This window comes from Salvelinus fontinalis, unplaced genomic scaffold (genome assembly GCF_029448725.1).
Source record: "Salvelinus fontinalis isolate EN_2023a unplaced genomic scaffold, ASM2944872v1 scaffold_0311, whole genome shotgun sequence".
NCBI classification, from domain to species: Eukaryota; Metazoa; Chordata; class Actinopteri; order Salmoniformes; family Salmonidae; genus Salvelinus; species Salvelinus fontinalis.
In genome coordinates, this window is record NW_026600520.1 from 168,362 (window position 1) to 182,565 (window position 14,204).

Consider the following 14,204-nt stretch of genomic DNA (forward strand, 5'->3'; position numbering starts at 1 on the left):
TCTACCATTCCATACTAATCTATATCAATAACCTTACTGCTGTGTCTTCTACCATTCCTTACTAATCTATATCAATAACCTTACTGCTGTGTCTTCTACCATTCCATACTAATCTATATCAATAACCTGACTGCTGTGTCTTCTACCATTCCAAACTAATCTATATCAATAACCTTGTTGCTGTGTCTTCTATCTTTCCATACTAATCTATATCAATAACCTTGTTGCTGTGTCTTCTACCATTCCATACTAATCTATATCAATAACCTGACTGCTGTGTCTTCTACCATTCCATACTAATCTATATCCTTGTTGCTGTGTCTTCTATCTTTCCATACTAATCTATATCAATAACCTTGTTGCTGTGTCTTCTACCATTCCATACTAATCTATATCAATAACCTGACTGCTGTGTCTTCTACCATTCCTTACTAATCTATATCAATAACCTTACTGCTGTGTCTTCTACCATTCCATACTAATCTATATCAATAACCTGACTGCTGTGTCTTCTACCATTCCAAACTAATCTATATCAATAACCTTGTTGCTGTGTCTTCTATCTTTCCATACTAATCTATATCAATAACCTTGTTGCTGTGTCTTCTACCATTCCATACTAATCTATATCAATAACCTGACTGCTGTGTCTTCTACCATTCCATACTAATCTATATCCTTGTTGCTGTGTCTTCTAGCATTCCATACTAATCTATATCAATAACCTTACTGCTGTGTCTTCTACTGTACTTCTCATTGTCTTTGCTGATGACACCAATTAGATTTTATAACACAATAATTTTGAATCACTAATTAATAAAGCTCACTCAGGCATTGACAAATTTTCTGAATGGTTCCAAATACACAATTCATCTTTACATGTTAAAAAATCCTACATTATTGTATTCACCAGTAAGAATAAGAAATATTGTTAAAAAAAGAGCCAGAATCTCAATTGGTTGGAATGAAATGGAACACGTCACATCCACTAGATTCCTCTGAGTTTTAATAGATGAACAGTTATCCTGGAAAGATCCCATTCAGTCTGCAGTAAAGTGATGAAGTGTGTTGATATCAGATAGATGAGTGGTTTGGTTCATCAGGCCTCCTAACTCTATACTAGAGCTTCATTTACCCATATCTCATTTATTGTAATATTGTCTGGGCCAGTAGATATGCCTTCTACCTACACAAATTACTCATCATACAAAATAAATCTACAAGACTAGCCACCTCCTCTAATTACCTGGCTCCATCTGCACCTTTGTTTAAGAAACTCAATATCTTGTCTATTTAGGACATTAATGTACGCCAATTATGCACTTTCATCAATACTCTCCCAGACAGTTTACTTAAACCCTTCAATGGATTCTTCCAGATCCCAGTTTACCTAAACCCTTCAATGGATTCTTCCAGATCCCAGTTTACCTAAACCCTTCAATGGATTCTTCCAGATCCCAGTTTACCTAAACCCTTCAATGGTTTCTTCCAGATCCCAGACAGTTTACCTAAACCCTTCAGTGGATTCTTCCAGATCCCAGACAGTTTACCTAAACCCTTCAATGGATTCTTCCAGATCCCAGTTTACCTAAACCCTTCAATGGATTCTTCCAGGTTAATTCTGAAATCCATCTATATAACACAGCGATAACGTTCAACCTCCCCACTGTCGCATCTCATTTAGTCAATTCTCTATCAGATAGAGGTACCATACTCTGGAATTCTTATCTTCACATTGCCAAAACACCATCATCCCTCAATAACTTCAAGTGAAGACTGGGGATCAGCCTGATGAACCAAACTACTCAGTAATGTCCTCCATGAAGACTGGGGATCAGCCTGATGAACCAAACTACTCAGTAATCTCCTCCATGAAGACCGGAGGTCAGCCTGATGAACCAAACTACTCAGTAATCTCCATGAAGACTTGGGGTCAGCCTGATGAACCAAACTACTCAGTAATCTCCTCCATGAAGACTGGGGGTCAGCCTGATGAACCAAACTACTCAGTAATCTCCTCCATGAAGACTGGGGATCAGCCTGATGAACCAAACTACTCAGTAATCTCCTCCATGAAGACTGGGGATCAGCCTGATGAACCAAACTACTCAGTAATCTCCTCCATGAAGACTGGGGGTCAGCCTGATGAACCAAACTACTCAGTAATCTCCTCCATATAGACTGGGGGTCAGCCTGATGAACCAAACTACTCACTAATCTCCTCCATGAAGACTGGGGGTCAGCCTGATGAACCAAACTACTCAATAATCTCCTCCATGAAGACTGGGGATCAGCCTGATGAACCAAACTACTCAGTAATCTCCTCCATGAAGACTGGAGGTCAGCCTGATGAACCAAACTACTCAGTAATCTCCTCCATATAGACTGGAGGTCAGCCTGATGAACCAAACTACTCAGTAATCTCCTCCATGAAGACTGGAGGTCAGCCTGATGAACCAAACTACTCACTAATCTCCTCCATATAGACTGGGGGTCAGCCTGATGAACCAAACTACTCAATAATCTCCTCCATGAAGACTGGGGATCAGCCTGATGAACCAAACTACTCAGTAATCTCCTCCATGAAGACTGGGGGTCAGCCTGATGAACCAAACTACTCAGTAATCTCCTCCATGAAGACTGGAGGTCAGCCTGATGAACCAAACTACTCAGTAATCTCCTCCATGAAGACTGGGGATCAGCCGGATGAACCAAACTACTCATTAATCTCCTCCATATAGACTGGGGATCAGCCGGATGAACCAAACTACTCAGTAATCTCCTCCATGAAGACTGGGGATCAGCCTGATGAACCAAACTACTCAGTAATCTCCATATAGACTGGGGATCAGCCTGATCTCATCCATATAGACTGGGGATCAGCCTGCTCTCCTCCACATAGACTGGGGATCAGCCTGATCTCCTCCATATAGACTGGGGAGCAGCCTGATCTCCTCCATATAGCCTGGGGATCAGCCTGATCTCCTCCATATAGCCTGGGGATCAGCCTGATCTCCTCCATATAGACTGGGGATCAGCCTGATCTCCTCCATATAGCCTGGGGATCAGCCTGATCTCCTCCATATAGACTGGGGATCAGCCTGATCTCCTCCATATAGACTGGGGATCAGCCTGATCTCCTCCATATAGACTGGGGATCAGCCTGATCTCCTCCATATAGACTGGGGATCAGCCTGATCTCCTCCATATAGACTGGGGATCAGCCCGATCTCCTCCATATAGACTGGGGATCAGCCTGATCTCCTCCATATAGCACAACTCTGACATGCACATTTAAACAAAACAACTATATGTATGTATATGTGTATGTATGTATGTACATTCATAATTAGTAGGTTTTGTGATCTGCTTAATTGTTCTACTTCTGTATTGTATATTATTTTTGGGAGGTGTGGTTCTTAAACCAGCCCTTCCAACCTGCACACCATTTATTATTGGGTTCATCTGTATTGTTGTCTGTCACTTGTTTTCTTTGGTATAAATCAATGAAACCTAAAGAAGTAGGGTGGAGGGTGGTCAGGTAGGGTGGTCAGGTAGGGTGGAGGGTGGTCAGGTAGGGTGGAGGGTGGTCAGGTAGGGTGGTCAGGTAGGGTGGTCAGGTAGGGTGGTCAGGTAGGGTGGAGGGTGGTCAGGTAGGGTGGAGGGTGGTCAGGTAGGGTGTAGGGTGGTCAGGTAGGGTGGTCAGGTAGGGTGGAGGGTGGTCAGGTAGGGTGGAGGGTGGTCAGGTAGGGTGGCCAGGTAGGGTGGTCAGGTAGGGTGGTCAGGTAGGGTGGAGGGTGGTCAGGTAGGGTGTAGGGTGGTCAGGGAGGGTGGTCAGGTAGGGTGGAGGGTGGTCAGGTAGGGTGGAGGGTGGTCAGGTAGGGTGGAGGGTAGGGTGGAGGGTGGTCAGGTAGGGTGGCCAGGTAGGGTGGAGGGTGGTCAGGTAGGGTGGAGGGTGGTCAGGTAGGGTGGTCAGGTAGGGTGGAGGGTGGTCAGGTAGGGTATAATAGGGTCAGGTAGGATGGTCAGGTAGGGTGGAGGGTGGTCAGGTAGGGTGGAGGGTGGTCAGGTAGGGTGGCCAGGTAGGGTGGTCAGGTAGGGTGGTCAAGTAGGGTGGTCAGGTAGGGTGGTCAGGTAGGGTGGTCAGGTAGGGTGGAGGGTGGTCAGGTAGGGTGGAGGGTGGTCAGGTAGGGTGGCCAGGTAGGGTGGTCAGGTAGGGTGGAGGGTGGTCAGGTAGGGTGGTCAGGTAGGGTGGAGGGTGGTCAGGTAGGGTGGAGGGTGGTCAGGTAGGGTGGAGGGTGGTCAGGTAGGGTGGTCAGGTAGGGTGGAGGGTGGTCAGGTAGGGTGGAGGGTGGTCAGGTAGGGTGGTCAGGTAGGGTGGTCAGGTAGGGTGGTCAGGTAGGGTGGAGGGTGGTCAGGTAGGGTGGTCAGGTAGGGTGGAGGGTGGCCAGGTAGGGTGGAGGGTGGTCAGGTAGGGTGGAGGGTGGTCAGGTAGGGTGGTCAGGTAGGGTGGGGGGTGGTCAGGTAGGGTGGAGGGTGGTCAGGTAGGGTGGAGGGTGGTCAGGTAGGGTGGGGGGTGGTCAGGTAGGGTGGAGGGTGGTCAGGTAGGGTGGTCAGGTAGGGAGGAGGGTGGTCAGGTAGGGTGGTCAGGTAGGGTGGTCAGGTAGGGTGGTCAGGTAGGGTGGTCAGGTAGGGTGGAGGGTGGTCAGGTAGGGTGGAGGGTGGTCAGGTAGGGTGGTCAGGTAGGGTGGAGGGTGGTCAGGTAGGGTGGAGGGTGGTCAGGTAGGGTGGTCAGGTAGGGTGGTCAGGTAGGGTGGTCAGGTAGGGTGGAGGGTGGTCAGGTAGGGTGGAGGGTGGTCAGGTAGGGTGGTCAGGTAGGGTGGAGGGTGGTCAGGTAGGGTGGAGGGTGGTCAGGTAGGGTGGTCAGGTAGGGTGGTCAGGTAGGGTGGAGGGTGGTCAGGTAGGGTGGAGGGTGGTCAGGTAGGGTGGTCAGGTAGGGTGGTCAGGTAGGGTGGAGGGTGGTCAGGTAGGGTATAATAGGGTCAGGTAGGGTGGTCAGGTAGGGTGGAGGGTGGTCAGGTAGGGTATAATAGGGTCAGGTAGGGTGGTCAGGTAGGGTGGAGGGTGGTCAGGTAGGGTATAATAGGGTCAGGTAGGGTGGTCAGGTAGGGTGGAGGGTGGTCAGGTAGGATGGTCAGGTAGGGTATAATATAGTCAGGTAGGGTATTGACCAGCAGGGGCTGAAGGTAAAAAATCTTCATCAAAATCTTCACCTGTTGCATGAGTGACAGTTAAAGACTAACCAGGAGATGGAACTTGTTAAGCTTATTCTAACGTCTAGTGTCAGCTGTAAGCAGTGAGCAGCACAGCCGGGTTCTGTGGTGGTTGGCTGTGACGGATGCATTCTGGAGGCTTTCTCTCAGCTGGTACAGCGGGGTGTCACGTCTTTCACTTCCACAGAGAGAGGTTAGTTATCCACTCAGGACATTCAGAGCTTCTGTCCCTGATGAGCTGTTAAACAAAACCAGTGGTGGGGGGGGACCACTTTCCTGTTTTAGGAACCCTGCATTGCCCCTTTAAATACATGGTAATCATCACAGACATTTGATCAGTCAAGAGAGAGAACGGAGCAGAGAAAACTAAATGTCAAAATGTCAGCATTCACTTCTGCAACTCTTTCAAAGAAGACAAATCAGTGTTGAGTGGAGAATGTTCTGCTCATTGTAATAGTGGTAAAACATTCAGGGAGAAAATGTTCTGCTCATTGTAATAGTGGTAAAACATTCAGGGAGAAAATGTTCTGCTCATTGTAATAGTGGTAAAACAATCAAAGTGATTCACATTGAGTTGTAATAGAGCAACACAAACCCAGATACTAAAGCACCATTCAGCACCAGTACAACCCCCTCCTGATAGTGTCCAGGCAGGACAACAAGAGAAGAGAGAGAGCGAGAGAAAAAGAGCGATAGATAGACAAACCAAGGGAGAAGAAAACTCCAATCTAGACCAGAACAAAATGTTCCTGTAAAAACAGACAGGCAGACAGGTCTTCAGGTCCAGTAGATTCAAACAGCCCTGGCAGGTAGAGAACCAGACCTAGGACAACCAGACAGGTTCTGATCTAGAACTAAGAGAAACATGGTTTTACTGACAGGACTTCAGAGCGTTAAGGTTCTGGTGGAGTCAGCCCTGATACTGCTGGAGCTCTGTGCTGTTGGTTAAGGTCTGACCGTAGGGTTCTCTGCCTGGTTCTAGTAGTGTCAAAGGCCAGCTCAGAAGGTGGATCATCTTCTGGTACTATGACAGCCCAGCTAGCTCTGGGTCAGTTCAGCCCTGGTACTGTGGTATCTCTGGGTCAGTTCAGCCCTGGTACTGTGGTATCTCTGGGTCAGTTCAGCCCTGGTACTGTGGTATCTCTGGGTCAGTTCAGCCCTGGTGTTCTGGTACTGTGGTATCTCTGGGTCAGTTCAGCCCTGGTGTTCTGGTACTGTGGTATCTCTGGGTCAGTTCAGCCCTGGTGTTCTGGTACTGTGGTATCTCTGGGTCAGTTCAGCCCTGGTGTTCTGGTACTGTGGTATCTCTGGGTCAGTTCAGCCCTGGTGTTCTGGTACTGTGGTATCTCTGGGTCAGTTCAGCCCTGGTGTTCTGGTACTGTGGTATCTCTGGGTCAGTTCAGCCCTGGTGTTCTGGTACTGTGGTAGCTCTGGGTCCAGTCCAGATTAGCCGTGAGAGGAGAAGATAGGTCTGCTGATGTTACTGTTGGTGGTCATGGCGTTCAGCTCCCACCTTAAAAAGAGACAGTGACAGTTAGAGACAGGCTGTCCTGCTGTGGGACTGAGGGTTAGGACCAAGGAGGGAGTGTTTTAGGAATGAGGGTTAGGACCAAGGAGGGAGTGTTTTAGGACTGAGGGTTAGGACCAAGGAGGGAGTGTTTTAGGACTGAGGGTTAGGACCAAGGAGGGAGTGTTTTAGGACTGAGGGTTAGGACCAAGGAGGGAGTGTTATAGGACTGAGGGTTAGGACCAGGGAGGGAGTGTTTTAGGACTGGGGGTTAGGACCAGGGAGGGAGTGTTTTAGGACTGAGGGTTAGGACCAAGGAGGGAGTGTTATAGGACTGAGGGTTAGGACCAAGGAGGGAGTGTTTTAGGACTGGGGGTTAGGACCAAGGAGGGAGTGTTTTAGGACTGGGGGTTAAGACCAAGGAGGGAGTGTTTTAGGACTGGGGGTTAGGACCAAGGAGGGAGTGTTTTAGGACTGGGGGTTAGGACCAAGGAGGGAGTGTTATAGGACTGAGGGTTAGGACCAGGGAGGGAGTGTTTTAGGACTGGGGGTTAGGACCAAGGAGGGAGTGTTTTAGGACTGAGGGTTAGGACCAGGGTGGGAGTGTTTTATGACTGAGGGTTAGGACCAAGGAGGGAGTGTTTTAGGACTGGGGGTTAGGACCAAGGAGGGAGTGTTTTAGGACTGAGGGTTAGGACCAAGGAGGGAGTGTTTTAGGCTGAGGGTCCTGCTTTATGGCTGAGGGTCCTGTTGTATGGCTGAGGGAGGTTGAAACATGAGAAGCAGAGAGCAGGCTGACGACGTAGACGAGACTAGAGGGGCTGAGGGCCATCGAGGGACGCTGATGGAGACTGATGTACAGGAAGGGAAGCTTATGGAGACTAGAGGGGCTGAGGGTTACAGAGGAAGAGTGGATGGTCTTAGGGTTAGAGAGGAAGAATGATAGAGACTAGAAGGGTTGAGGGTCACAGAGGGAGACTGATGGAGAAAAGAGGGGTTGAGGGTCACAGAGGGAGTCTGATGGAGACTAGAGGAACTGAGGGTTAGAGAGGGAGAATGATGATTAGAACATTAGTAGTAGTGGTAACAGCTGACATGCAGAACATTATCAGAACATTATCAGAACATTAGTAGTAGTGGTAGCAGCTGACATGCAGGACATTATCAGAACATTAGTAGTAGTGGTAGCAGCTGACATGCAGCACATTATCAGAACATTATCAGAACATTAGTAGTAGTGGTAGCAGCTGACATGCAGAACATTATCAGAACATTAGTAGTAGTGGTAACAGCTGACATGCAGGACATTATCAGAACATTAGTAGTAGTGGTAGCAGCTGACATGCAGGACATTATCAGAACATTATCAGAACATTAGTAGTAGTGGTAGCAGCTGACATGCAGGACATTATCAGAACATTATCAGAACATTAGTAGTAGTGGTAGCAGCTGACATGCAGAACATTATCAGAACATTATCAGAACATTAGTAGTAGTGGTAGCAGCTGACATGCAGAACATTATCAGAACATTAGTAGTAGTGGTAGCAGCTGACATGCAGGACATTATCAGAACATTAGTAGTAGTGGTAACAGCTGACATGCAGGACATTATCAGAACATTAGTAGTAGTGGTAGCAGCTGACATTCAGAACATTATCAGAACATTAGTAGTAGTGGTAGCAGCTGACATGCAGAACATTATCAGAACATTAGTAGTAGTGGTAACAGCTGACATGCAGAACATTATCAGAATATTAGTAGTAGTGGTAAGAGCTGACATGCAGAACATTATCAGAACATTATCAGAACATTAGTAGTAGTGGTAGTAGCTGGCATGCAGGACATTATCAGAACATTAGTAGTAGTGGTAGCAGCTGACATGCAGGACATTATCAGAACATTAGTAGTAGTGGTAACAGCTGACATGCAGGACATTATCAGAACATTAGTAGTAGTGGTAGTAGCTGGCATGCAGGACATTATCAGAACATTAGTAGTAGTGGTAGCAGCTGACATGCAGGACATTATCAGAACATTAGTAGTAGTGGTAGCAGCTGACATGTAGAACATTATCAGAACATTATCAGAACATTAGTAGTAGTGGTAACAGCTGACATGCAGAACATTATCAGAACATTATCAGAACATTAGTAGTAGTGGTAGCAGCTGACATGCAGGACATTATCAGAACATTATCAGAACATTAGTAATAGTGGTAGCAGCTGACTTGCAGAACATTATCAGAACATTATCAGAACATTAGTAGTAGTGGTAACAGCTGACATGCAGAACATTATCAGAACATTAGTAGTAGTGGTAGCAGCTGACATGCAGAACATTATCAGAACATTATCAGAACATTAGTAGTACTGGTAACAGCTGACATGCATAACATTATCAGAACATTATCAGAACATTAGTAGTAGTGGTAGCAGCTGACATGCAGGACATTATCAGAACATTAGTAGTAGTGGTAGCAGCTGACATGCAGAACATTATCAGAACATTATCAGAACATTAGTAGTAGTGGTAACAGCTGACATGCAGAACATTATCAGAACATTAGTAGTAGTGGTAACAGCTGACATGCAGAACATTATCAGAACATTATCAGAACATTAGTAGTAGTGGTAGCAGCTGACATGCAGGACATTATCAGAACATTAGTAGTAGTGGTAGCAGCTGACATGCAGGACATTATCAGAACATTAGTAGTAGTGGTAGCAGCTGACATGCAGAACATTATCAGAACATTAGTAGTAGTGGTAGCAGCTGACATGCAGGACATTATCAGAACAATAGTAGTAGTGGTAGCAGCTGACATGCAGGACATTATCAGAACATTAGTAGTAGTGGTAGTAGCTGACATGCAGGACATTATCAGAACATTAGTAGTAGTGGTAGCAGCTGACATGCAGGACATTATCAGAACATTAGTAGTAGTGGTAGCAGCTGACATGCAGGACATTATCAGAACATTAGTAGTAGTGGTAGCAGCTGACATGCAGAATTAGCAGAACATTAGCAGAACATTAGTAGTAGTGGTAGCAGCTGACATGCAGAATATTATCAGAACATTATCAGAACATTAGTAGTAGTGGTAGCAGCTGACATGCAGGACATTATCAGAACATTAGTAGTAGTGGTAGCAGCTGACATGCAGAACATTATCAGAACATTAGTAGTAGTGGTAGTAGCTGACATGCAGAACATTATCAGAACATTATCAGAACATTAGTAGTAGTGGTAGCAGCTGACATGCAGAACATTATCAGAACATTAGTAGTAGTGGTAGCAGCTGACATGCAGGACATTATCAGAACATTAGTAGTAGTGGTAGTAGCTGACATGCAGGACATTATCAGGACATTATCAGAACATTAGTAGTAGTGGTAGCAGCTGACATGCAGGACATTATCAGAACATTAGTAGTAGTGGTAGCAGCTGACATGCAGAACATTATCAGAACATTAGTAGTAGTGGTAGCAGCTGACATACAGAACATTATCAGAACATTAGTAGTAGTGGTAACAGCTGACATGCAGAACATTATCAGAACATTAGTAGTAGTGGTAGCAGCTGACATGCAGAACATTATCAGAACATTAGTAGTAGTGGTAGCAGCTGACATGCAGAACATTATCAGAACATTAGTAGTAGTGGTAGCAGCTGACATGCAGGACATTATCAGAACATTATCAGAACATTAGTAGTAGTGGTAGCAGCTGACATGCAGGACATTATCGGAACATTAGTAGTAGTGGTAGCAGCTGACATGCAGGACATTATCAGAACATTATCAGAACATTAGTAGTAGTGGTAACAGCTGACATGCAGAACATTATCAGAACATTATCAGAACATTAGTAGTAGTGGTAGCAGCTGACATGCAGGACATTATCAGAACATTAGTAGTAGTGGTAGCAGCTGACATGCAGAACATTATCAGAACATTAGTAGTAGTGGTAGCAGCTGACATGCAGAACATTATCAGAACATTAGTAGTAGTGGTAGCAGCTGACATGCAGGACATTATCAGAACAATAGTAGTAGTGGTAGCAGCTGACATGCAGGACATTATCAGAACATTAGTAGTAGTGGTAGTAGCTGACATGCAGGACATTATCAGAACATTAGTAGTAGTGGTAGCAGCTGACATGCAGGACATTATCAGAACATTAGTAGTAGTGGTAGCAGCTGACATGCAGGACATTATCAGAACATTAGTAGTAGTGGTATCAGCTGACATGCAGAACATTAGCAGAACATTAGCAGAACATTAGTAGTAGTGGTAGCAGCTGACATGCAGAACATTATCAGAACATTAGTAGTAGTGGTAGCAGCTGACATGCAGGACATTATCAGAACAATAGTAGTAGTGGTAGCAGCTGACATGCAGGACATTATCAGAACATTAGTAGTAGTGGTAGTAGCTGACATGCAGGACATTATCAGAACATTAGTAGTAGTGGTAGCAGCTGACATGCAGGACATTATCAGAACATTAGTAGTAGTGGTAGCAGCTGACATGCAGGACATTATCAGAACATTAGTAGTAGTGGTAGCAGCTGACATGCAGAACATTATCAGAACATTAGTAGTAGTGGTAGCAGCTGACATGCAGGACATTATCAGAACATTAGTAGTAGTGGTAGTAGCTGACATTCAGGACATTATCAGAACATTAGTAGTTGTGGTAGCAGCTGACATGCAGGACATTATCAGAACATTAGTAGTAGTGGTAGCAGCTGACATGCAGAACATTATCAGAACATTAGTAGTAGTGGTAGCAGCTGACATACAGAACATTATCAGAACATTAGTAGTAGTGGTAACAGCTGACATGCAGAACATTATCAGAACATTATCAGAACATTAGTAGTAGTGGTAGCAGCTGACATGCAGAACATTATCAGAACATTAGTAGTAGTGGTAGCAGCTGACATGCAGAACATTATCAGAACATTAGTAGTAGTGGTAGCAGCTGACATGCAGGACATTATCAGAACATTATCAGAACATTAGTAGTAGTGGTAGCAGCTGACATGCAGGACATTATCGGAACATTAGTAGTAGTGGTAGCAGCTGACATGCAGGACATTATCTGAACATTAGTAGTAGTGGTAGCAGCTGACATGCAGGACATTATCAGAACATTAGTAGTAGTGGTAACAGCTGACATGCAGAACATTATCAGAACATTAGTAGTAGTGGTAGCAGCTGACATGCAGAACATTATCAGAACATTATCAGAACATTAGTAGTAGTGGTAGCAGCTGACATGCAGAACATTATCAGAACATTAGTAGTAGTGGTAGCAGCTGACATGCAGGACATTATCAGAACATTATCAGAACATTAGTAGTAGTGGTAGCAGCTGACATGCAGGACATTATCGGAACATTAGTAGTAGTGGTAGTAGCTGACATTATCAGAACATTAGTAGTAGTGGTAGCAGCTGACATGCAGGACATTATCGGAACATTAGTAGTAGTGGTAGCAGCTGACATGCAGAACATTATCAGAACATTAGTAGTAGTGGTAGCAGCTGACATGCAGAACATTATCAGAACATTATCAGAACATTAGTAGTAGTGGTAACAGCTGACATGCAGAACATTATCAGAACATTATCAGAAAATTAGTAGTAGTGGTAGCAGCTGACATGCAGGACATTATCAGAACATTAGTAATAGTGGTAGCAGCTGACTTGCAGAACATTATCAGAACATTATCAGAACATTAGTAGTAGTGGTAGCAGCTGACATGCAGGACATTATCAGAACATTAGTAGTAGTGGTAACAGCTGACATGCAGGACATTATCAGAACATTATCAGAACATTAGTAGTAGTTGTACCAGCTGACATACAGAACATTATCAGAACATTATCAGAACATTAGTAGTAGTGGTAGCAGCTGACATGCAGGACATTATCAGAACATTAGTAGTAGTGGTAACAGCTGACATGCAGAACATTATCAGAACATTAGTAGTAGTGGTAGCAGCTGACATGCAGAACATTATCAGAACATTATCAGAACATTAGTAGTAGTGGTAGCAGCTGACATGCAGAACATTATCAGAACATTAGTAGTAGTGGTAGCAGCTGACATACAGAACATTATCAGAACATTAGTAGTAGTGGTAACAGCTGACATGCAGAACATTATCAGAACATTAGTAGTAGTGGTAGCAGCTGACATGCAGAACATTATCAGAACATTATCAGAACATCAGTAGTAGTGGTAGCAGCTGACATGCAGAACATTATCAGAACATTATCAGAATATTAGTAGTAGTGGTAGCAGCTGACATGCAGGACATTATCAGAACATTATCAGAACATTATCAGAACATTAGTAGTTGTGGTAACAGCTGACACGCAGAACATTATCAGAACATTAGTAGTAGTGGTAACAGCTGACATGCAGAACATTATCAGAACATTAGTAGTAGTGGTAGCAGCTGACATGCAGGACATTATCAGAATATTAGTAGTAGTGGTAGTAGCTGACATGCAGGACATTATCAGAACATTATCAGAACATTAGCAGTAGTGGTAAAAGCTGACATGCAGAACATTATCAGAACATTATCAGATCATTAGTAGTAGTGGTAGCAGCTGACATGCAGAACATTATCAGAACATTAGTAGTAGTGGTAGCAGCTGACATGCAGGACATTATCAGAACATTAGTAGTAGTGGTAGCAGCTGACATGCAGGACATTATCAGAACATTATCAGAACATTAGTAGTAGTGGTAGCAGCTGACATGCAGAACATTATCAGAACATTATCAGAACATTAGTAGTAGTGGTAACAGCTGACATGCAGGACATTATCAGAACATTAGTAGTAGTGGTAGCAGCTGACATGCAGGACATTATCAGAACATTATCAGAACATTAGTAGTAGTGGTAACAGCTGACATGCAGAACATTATCAGAACATTATCAGAACATTAGTAGTAGTGGTAGCAGCTGACTTGCAGAACATTATCAGAACATTAGTAGTAGTGGTAACAGCTGACATGCAGAACATTATCCGAACATTATCAGAACATTAGTAGTAGTGGTAGCAGCTGACATGCAGCACATTATCAGAACATTATCAGAACATTAGTAGTAGTGGTAGCAGCTGACATGCAGGACATTATCAGAACATTATCAGAACATTAGTAGTAGTGGTAGCAGCTGACATGCAGAACATTATCAGAACATTAGTAGTAGTGGTAACAGCTGACATGCAGGACATTATCAGAACATTATCGGAACATTAGTAGTAGTGGTAGCAGCTGACATGCAGGACATTATCAGAACATTAGTAGTAGTGGTAACAGCTGACATGCAGAACATTATTAGAACATTAGTAGTAGTGGTAGCAGCTGACATGCAGGACATTATCAGAACATTATCAGA

The 14,204-nt window shown here is 44.5% G+C and overlaps 1 protein-coding gene across 1 annotated transcript in view; it reads right to left on the reverse strand.

Annotated features, from left to right (window-relative positions):
- Positions 1 to 989: 989 nt before the first annotated feature.
- Positions 990 to 14,204, reverse strand: part of LOC129845462 (basic proline-rich protein-like) — a 28,297-nt gene continuing 15,082 nt past the window's right edge. Inside the window, exon 2 of the mRNA XM_055913407.1 lies at positions 990 to 6,786. The gene's annotated coding sequence lies outside the window, so the exon portion shown is untranslated. The remainder of the gene's footprint in view (positions 6,787 to 14,204) is intronic.